This window comes from Manis pentadactyla, chromosome 11 (genome assembly GCF_030020395.1).
Source record: "Manis pentadactyla isolate mManPen7 chromosome 11, mManPen7.hap1, whole genome shotgun sequence".
In the NCBI taxonomy this organism is placed as follows: Eukaryota; Metazoa; Chordata; class Mammalia; order Pholidota; family Manidae; genus Manis; species Manis pentadactyla.
The window spans coordinates 87,565,542-87,574,430 of NC_080029.1; positions in this window are offsets into that span (position 1 = coordinate 87,565,542).

Sequence of the window (8,889 nt, forward strand, 5' to 3'; positions counted from 1 at the left end):
AAGACCCAACCCAAAAAGAAAATTACAGACCAATATCCCTGATGAACGTAGATGCAAACATACTCAACAAGATATTAGCAATCCGAATTCAAAAATGCATCAAAAGGATCATGACCAAGTGGGATTCATCCCAGGGATGCAAGGATGGTACAACATCCGAAAATCCATCAACATCATCCACCACATCAACAAAAAGAAGGACAAAAACCACATGATCATCTCCATAGATGCGGAAAAAGCATTTAACAAAATTTCAACATCCATTCATGATAAAAACTCTCAACAAAATCGGTATAGAGGGCAGGTACCTCAACATAATAAAGGCCATATATGATAAACCCACAGCCAACATCATATTGAACAGTGAAAAGCTGAAAGCATTTCCTCTGAGATCGGGAACAAGACAGGGATGCCCACTCTCCCCACTGTTATTCAACATAGTACTGGAGGGCTTAGCCACGGCAATTAGACAAAACAAAGAAATACAACGAATCAAAATCAGTAAAGAAGAAATTGAACTGTCACTATTTGCAGATGACATGATATCGTACATAAAAAAACCTAAAGACTCCACTCCAAAACTCCTAGAACTGATATCGGAATACAGCAAAGGTGCAGGATACAAAATTAACACACAGAAATCTGTGGCTTTCCTATACACTAACAATGAACTAATAGAAAGAGAAATCAGGAAAACAATTCCATTCACAATAGCAGCAAAAAGAATAAAATACCTAGGAATAAACCTAACCAAGGAAGTGAACGACCTATACCCTGAAAACTACAAGACACTCTTAAGAGAAATTAAAAAGGTCACTAACAAATGGAAACTCATCCCATGCTCCTGGCTAGGAAGAATTAATATCGTCAAAATGGCCATCCTGCCCAAATCAATATACAGATTAGATGCAATCCCTATCAAATTACCAACAGCATTCTTCAACGAACTGGAAAAAATAGTTCAAAAATTCATATGGAACCACCAAAGACCCCGAATAGCCAAAGCAAACCTGAGAAGGAAGAATAAAGTGGCGGGGATCTTGCTCATCAACTTCAAGATCTACTACAAAGCCACAGTAATCAAGACAATTTGGTACTGCCACAACATCAGACCCAGAGACCAATGGAACAGACTAAAGAGCCCTGATATAAACCCAAACATACATGGTAAATTAATATAAGATAAAGGAGCCATGGACACACAATGGGGAAATGACATCTTCTTCAACAGTTGGTGTTGGCAAAACTGGACAGCTATATGCAAGAGAATGAAACTGGATCATTATCTAACCCCATACACAAAAGTAAACTCAAAATGGATCAAAGACCTGAATGTAAGCCATGAAACCATGAAACTCTTAGAAGAAAACATAGGCAAAAATCTCTTGAATATAAGCATGAGCAACTTTTTCCTGAACGCATCTCCTCAGGCAAGGGAAACAAAATAAAAAATGAACAAATAGGACTACATCATACTAAAAACCTTCTGTACAGCAAAGGACACCATCAGCAGAACAAAAAGGCATCCTACAGTATGAGAGAATATATTTGTAAATGACATATCCGACAAGGGGTTAACATCCAAAATGCCTAAAGAACTCACACGCCTCAACACCCAAAATGCAAATAACCCTAATAAAAAATGTGTGGTGGATATGAACAGACACTTCTCCAAAGAAGAAATTCAGGTGGCCAACAGGCACATGAAAAGATGCTCCACATCACTAATCATCAGGGAAAAATGCAAACTAAAACCACAATGAGGTATCACCTCACACCAGTTAGGACGGCTAGCACCGAAAAGACTAAGAACAACAAATGCTGGCGAGGAGGCGGAGAAAGGGGAACCCTCCTACACTGCTGGTGGGAATGTAAGCTAGTTAACCATTGAGGAAAGCAATATGGAGGTTCCTCAAAAAAACTAAACATAGAAATACCATTTGATCCAGGAATTCCACCCCTAGGAATTTACCCAAAGAATATAATTTCTCAGTTTCAAAAAGACATATGCACCCCTATGTTTATTGCAGCACTATTTGCAATAGCCAAGAAATGGAAGCAACCTAAGTGTCCATCAGTAGATGAATGGATAAACAAGAGGTGGTACATATACACAATGGAATACTATTCAGTCATAAGAAAGAAACAAATCCTACCATTTGCAACAGCATGGATGGAGCCGGAGGATATTATGCTCAGTGAAATAAGCCAGGCGAAGAACGACAAGTACCAAACGATTTCCCTCATTTGTGGAGTATAACAACGGAGCAAAACGGAAGGAACAAAACAGCAACAGACTTACAGACTCCAAGCAGGGACTAGTGGTAACCAAGGGGAGGAGTGAGGAAGGGCGGGTGGGAATGGAGGGAGAAGGGGCTTGAGGGGTATTATGATTGGCACACATGGTGTAGGGGGGATCATGAGGAAGACAGGTGAGCACAGAGAAGACGAGTAGTGACTCTGTGGCATCTTACTACACTGGTGGGCAGTGACTGCAATGGGGTATATGGGGACACGATAATATGGGTGAATGTAATAACCACGTTGTTTTATCATGTGAAACCTTTAAAAGAGTGTATATCAATAATACCTTAATAAAAAAATTGAAAACCTCTCAATGGCAAGTTTGGCAGAAATTGTTCACCAAGAAGGTTTAATATTGCCTTTATAAGCCAAAGAGAGAATAAATAATATGAAAGGGGAAAATATTCCAATGTATAATTTCCAGTAGGGAAAAAAAATTCATGATAAAAACTTGAGCCTCATAAGAGCAGGGAAAAAGAAAGGGGGCATTACAATTAGTAGGAATAATATGTGTGGGGAGTATGGGGAGGGCTGTACAACACAGAGAAGACAAGTACTGATTCTACAGCATCTTACTAAGCTGATGGACAGTGACAGTAATGGGGATTGTGGGGGGGACATGGTGAACGGGGGAGCCTAGTAAACACAATGTTCTGCATGTAATTATAGATTAATGATAACAAAATAAAAACAAACAAACAAACAAAAAAGAAAAGCAAATGTGCATTGAGGTTCCAGGAGGAACGAATAAATTGTGAAAAAAAAAAACACCTTGAGACTCCATTCCAAATGGAAACATAATAGCAGCAAAATATTTATTGCCTCTCTTGTCTTTATTTTCCTCACATGTAAAATTAAAAGCTGATATATTAAAAGACATTCAAAAATGGTAAAAATATAAATACATATCTGACACTTTGGTTGTATCTAAAAAATGTAATGACTATATAAATCTATTCTTTGAAGTGTTTTTACTTGGGGGAAGGGTGGGAAAATAGCCTGAATGCTCATCACAGGTAAACATATGTTGAACACCTCTTGTAGGCTGAGTTGTGTCCTACTAAAATTCCTATACTGCAGTCCTCATTCCTAGTACCTCAGAATGTGACTGTATTTGGAGATAAGGTCTTTAAAGAGGTAATTAATTTAAAATGAGGTCATGGAGGGCCCTAATTCTCTATGACGGTGTCATTTTTTTTTCGTTTGATTTTTATACTTGATTTATATGTGAATCCCACATTTCTCCCTTATTATTATTATTATTTTTTTTTAATAGAATGCTGAAGTGGTAGGTAGATGCAAGATAAAGGTAGAAAACATAATTTAGTGCTGTAAGAGGGCAAATGTAGATGATCAGGTCTGTGCCTATAGACTATGTATTAATCCAAGCTAGACAAGGGCAGCAAAACATCCACGGATGCAGAAGATTTCTCTCAAAACAAGGGGGGTGAGGTTCTAAGCCTCACCTCTGTTGATCCCAAATTTCTATGATGGGTGTCATTTTAAGAAGAGGAAATAAGGACACAGACACACACAGGGATGCCTCTGTGAGGACACAGGGGAGAACACGGCCATCTGCAAGCCAAGGAAAGGGGCCTCAGGGGAAACCAGCTTTGCCAGCACCTTGCCTCATAGCCTGCAAAACTGTAAGGAAATAAACTTCTGTTGTTTAAGCCACCCAGTGTGTAGCACTTTGTTACAGCAGCCCTAGAAAATTAATACACAGCACTCTCCTGGCACTCCAGGGGAGACAGATACGTACACAGGCAAACAGGTAAGGGTGTGGAGGAGCAAATTATGAAGACTATCAACTTAGCAGAATTTCGTGTGTTGATTGAAATGTTATAGACTATGTAAAAACCTGGAAAATGTTTATGAAAAATATTAAGTGAGAAGGCAAACAACAGTATTATCTATTCTATGATAACTACAAAAGATGGTTTGTCAATAGGAAAAATAGAAGAAAACTTGTAAAAATACAGGGTTTTGCTGAGGTTAGATCCTTGATGAGTTTTCATTTTTTAAATAATTTATGCTTTATAACAGCAATACAATGAATTATAAAAGAAAATACATACACATTTTGCCAGTTCAAACCACCATAGTTGTTTATTGGATATTAAATAATGGCAGAATGAACTAATAGTACATTCCTTATTTTTCTTAACATTTCATTCCAGTTCAAATTTCTGCTTTTGAGAAAGCTATTCTGAGTATTTTAAAAGGGAATTCAAAGAGGTTTTATGAGACTAAAGATTGCACAAAAATAGTAACTAAAAATAAGTAAGGACATAAGGAAAATAGTGTATTTGATTCTGTATTCGAAAAACAATGATCTACAATGACGTTCTAGAGTCTTGCGTAGTTATGAGCCTCAAAACCAGGCTCATCTATAAACATACACAAGCAGAATCTGCAGAAGTGAAACGACAGGTGAGTCAGCCAGAAGGGCCGGGGCCCAGGCAGCCATGTCCAGGGCTCGGGCACCTGGCCTGCCCCCTCACAGCAGCAGGGAGAGGGCCAGGCAAACAGATCCTGGGTGCCCAGCCTGGAAGAGGAGGGGATGTTTTCACAACAGACTGCCACGCCAAGGCCAGAGTTCCCGGCCACAACGCAGCACAGTCTGATGTGTCCCAGTGACTCTTCTGCACAGGGCCCAGCACGGCTTGAAAAAAGTTACAAGGTGAAAACAGCTGCTCTAATGCTGCACTGGGTGTTAATCAAGCCACCTCTCAAACAGCAGCAATGCTTACATCAAGGACCTTAATTTGCCTCCAAGACCCTGTTTCTACCTCGATTTAGCAATTCTCACTGATAGCAGTCTGTTGTCCTCGTCCCACACAAGGTCCCAAGCTTTGGGGTTCTGCTGCCCCTACAGGTTTGCCTTTCTTAGCCCCTCCAGGACAAAAGCTCCCCAGGAAGGAGACAGAGCTTTATTTTTATCCCAGTTAAAGTCCCTATCCAATCCATTAGTCGCTACGATAACCTTGGTCCAGGGCATTTCCTGGAAAAGCTATATAACCAGCTGGGATTAATGAACTCTCCCTACCATTAAATCCTGGGAGAGGCCATTGGCCTGAATTGTTACTTAATTACTCTTCTGTGTACAGCTTCATAAAGGGAGACGGTAGTGGGGGTCATCAGAGGCCGTTAATTTTACAAATAGTTTGTTAGAAACTACAGTATGTTAAGAAGTCACTCTGGTCCACAAATCAACTCAATACAGTCCTGAAGTAGAGATTCAAAACTTCCCAGGTTTCCTTGACTTATGCGAACAGTTACGAACTGTACAGAATGTGGCCAAAGTGTACAGACTCATGTATGCAGGAACATATTCTTTACATAGTGCACTTGATTTTATCTTTCCCTCTCCCTGCTCTGACCGAAGATGGCAGAAAATACAATGGGGCCAACTCGAGATATCATGGACTTTTCCCAGTTAAAAATCTCTGTGGGCAATTTCTCAGTATTTTGGAAAGATTCTCCCTCTCCAGAGTTCTCTTTTTTCCCAGAATAGTGGCAGCTGCAGGAAAAGCTACGTATCCTCTAAGCAGCAAAGGAGGAGCTTTGCGTCCTCACGCTGCCTGCTGGTGCCCTGGGCCTGCTGGCCCTTCGGCTGCGTGCTGGTCCATGCTTCTGGTGGCCATGGGCCTTGTTTACTACTGCCCTTGGTCGTGAGGCCTGAGGATTCTGTGTTCACCTCAGCACAACCTAAGGTTTCCTTCCCATTGATCAGGCCTCTTGACACATCTACACCACCCTTCTGGGTCTGGCAATGCTCAGTGCGTTCTCTGCACCACCCTATTTAAAACTTCAATTCCCTCCCACGTAAACAGTCCTCACTGAATTTCCTCTCACCTTCTTCACCTATGTTTCTTCATAGCATTCTTCTTTTTTATCATACCAAATAAAATAAATGTACTCATTTATTGCGTTGTGTTACCCCTCCCGCCCCCACATACACACCCTGTAATGTAAACTCCGTGATGGCAGGTGTTTGGGCTGCTCTGTTCACTCTGTCTCCCTCATGCTTAGAACAGTGCCTGGCATCCATAAGCGCTCTTCTGATGTTTCAGTGTGTGTCAGATGAATGAGCGGTTATGGGATCAGACTGCTGCCTTAGGACCCAGGTTCCCATAGCCACACTCGGGCAGAGAGGAAGCTCAAACTGCAAGAAAAATAAAACACAGGGACCACCCCTTCATACTACCCAGGAATCACAACCATTGAACTGACCACCACCAAACGGAAGACTCGGCCATAAAACACACGCACCCATCTAGCCTTGGAACTCTGCATGAATGACCATTGTCACCCACCCCACTGTGACACGCTGCCCCACCCATCCTGTCAATAGCAGAGTCCTGACCCTTTGGAAGGTTCTGACACTCTACTGGTTGGTTCCAGTGGGGAAAGATTAGACTTCAGAAGCTGAGCGACTAAGGTAGAATCAGGAAGCCATTTACAGGAGGGGGACAGAGTTTATTGAAGAATTGGAGAAAAAAAGGAAACTAAGGTACAGAATGAACCAAATCATCTACTTCTGCTTGGTTTTTCTGAGCCCTATTTAATACTAAATACCTTAATATCTGAAGATCCTTACAGAGTCCCGGCTAGAGGTCAGAAAGATTACTTTTCAGGGCGGTCATGCACCAACATTCATGCCCATGGGGCCTTAAGGAAAGCAGCCGGGCACGGAGCAAAAAAGGGACTTCAGAGGAATGGATGACCTTTATTGATTCTAATGACCTGCAGCAAAGTTTGAAAGGGTTCTTGTTCTAGAGAACCATCTCCGCATGTACCCACTAGACGGACACACATTGAATTTTCCAGCATTATCCCTGTATCCTCACTGTATCCTTACCTGAGGTACAGTCAGATCAGGGACAGAAGACTCAAAGGGCTGGGTTTTGTCATGGCCAAAACCTGGGGGGTTGGAGGGAGGAAATCGGTTGACTTAATTTTGTCCCTATCCTTTGGGACTCTTGGCGAGTTACTCTGTGTTTCACAAATGGACCCATTTCCCCAATTCACCCAATACATCTCTGCTGCTATTTTAGGGAATCTACAATGGAAGAACCCAAGGAGGATCAGCTAGATCGCGAGTAAGTATCATGATTATGCAAAGCCACATCCAAGGACCAAGGTGTGAAGCAGGTCTGCTCTTCATGACTTCCCTCATCTTCCACCTCCCTCCCTCCTACGCTTCCGTCTGTCCAACCCCCTGCTGACACCACCCCAAGCACTCCATGTCCTCCTGAAGTGACAACTGTTGTAAATCCTGCATCCAATCAGCCCTTCCAAGGAAGGACTTACTTTGCCAAAATCATCCCTCATTCCCACTCAAAACAAAAGACCTCTCCCTCACACTTTATTCCCAGTTAATCGTTTCAAAGAGAAACCAATTAACTGACACACAACAGAAAGAAAAAGTTATTGAGAGCTTCCCATTTGCCAGGTACCCTTTCTAAAGCACTGAGGTGTTACCATTATTACATTGAAATTTACTTCAAAAAAGATGTTTGTATTCTTGAAAGTGAATGCCTGGATCATATCTCTGTGTACTCGGTGGAGTAACTCCCATGGTAGATTCTCAAGCTTTGTAGCAGGCAATGGACATGTTTTGAGATGGGAGGAGGGAGGGAGAAACAAAAGCCCCATCTGCTGGTGGAGAGCTCTTGCGGCATAAGGCAGGAACCAACTCTAAGTGATGTGCCAGGAGCCTGGATGAAAATAACTCAATGGAAGTGTATTTCATGAGCAGATTTTGTGCACCATTTGCCTGAGAAACCATTCTCTCCAATACAAGAGGCTATTAAGGAAACAAACTTCTCCTGGAACCAGGGAGGAGGTGTACTATTATATTGAGCACTTTGATCAAGAAAGCCTGGGAAAATCCTCTCTTGCTCACTGAGTTGAGAATTACTGAAACAAACTGTAAGGGAATGATTAAGAAATACAATTTCCTATGAAAAAGGAAAGGTGTGCTCCCAGAAACAGCCAGGTTGTTGAATTACATGTCTCCTAGATATCCCTTCTGGCCCAAAGATCCCTGACCCTGAGATAACTGGCCCTTGTTCCTTTCGTGGGCTGAATCTATAGGTCAGAGGAGGTGGAGATCTTAAGACTGACCCAGTCAAACAGGAATATTCACTGTTTGAACATGGAGCTTGAAAGAGACCTCGAAAGAACAGATGAAGCAAATCAGGAACTTCTTCTCAAAATCCACCAGAAAGAAGATGACATACAGAGGTGAGTGCTGGGTTTTCTTGAGGGACGTTCCCAATCAAGGGGATGGGATAGAGGAGAAGAGACAAACCTGAATTTTCCTACTTGCTCTAGAGACCTATATCTTATGTAGCAGTTTCTTCTTCATTCTTTGGCATTTTCTGTGGCTCAAACCCTGAATTATATAGCAAGTTTCAAAGAGATTCTTTTTTTTTTTTTTTTTTTATTGAAGGGTAGTTGACAACAGTATTGCATTACATTAGTTTCAGGTGTACAACACAGTGATTCAACATTTATATACATGATAATTCTAGGTACCAGGTATCACCATACCAAGTTGTTACAATATTTTGACTA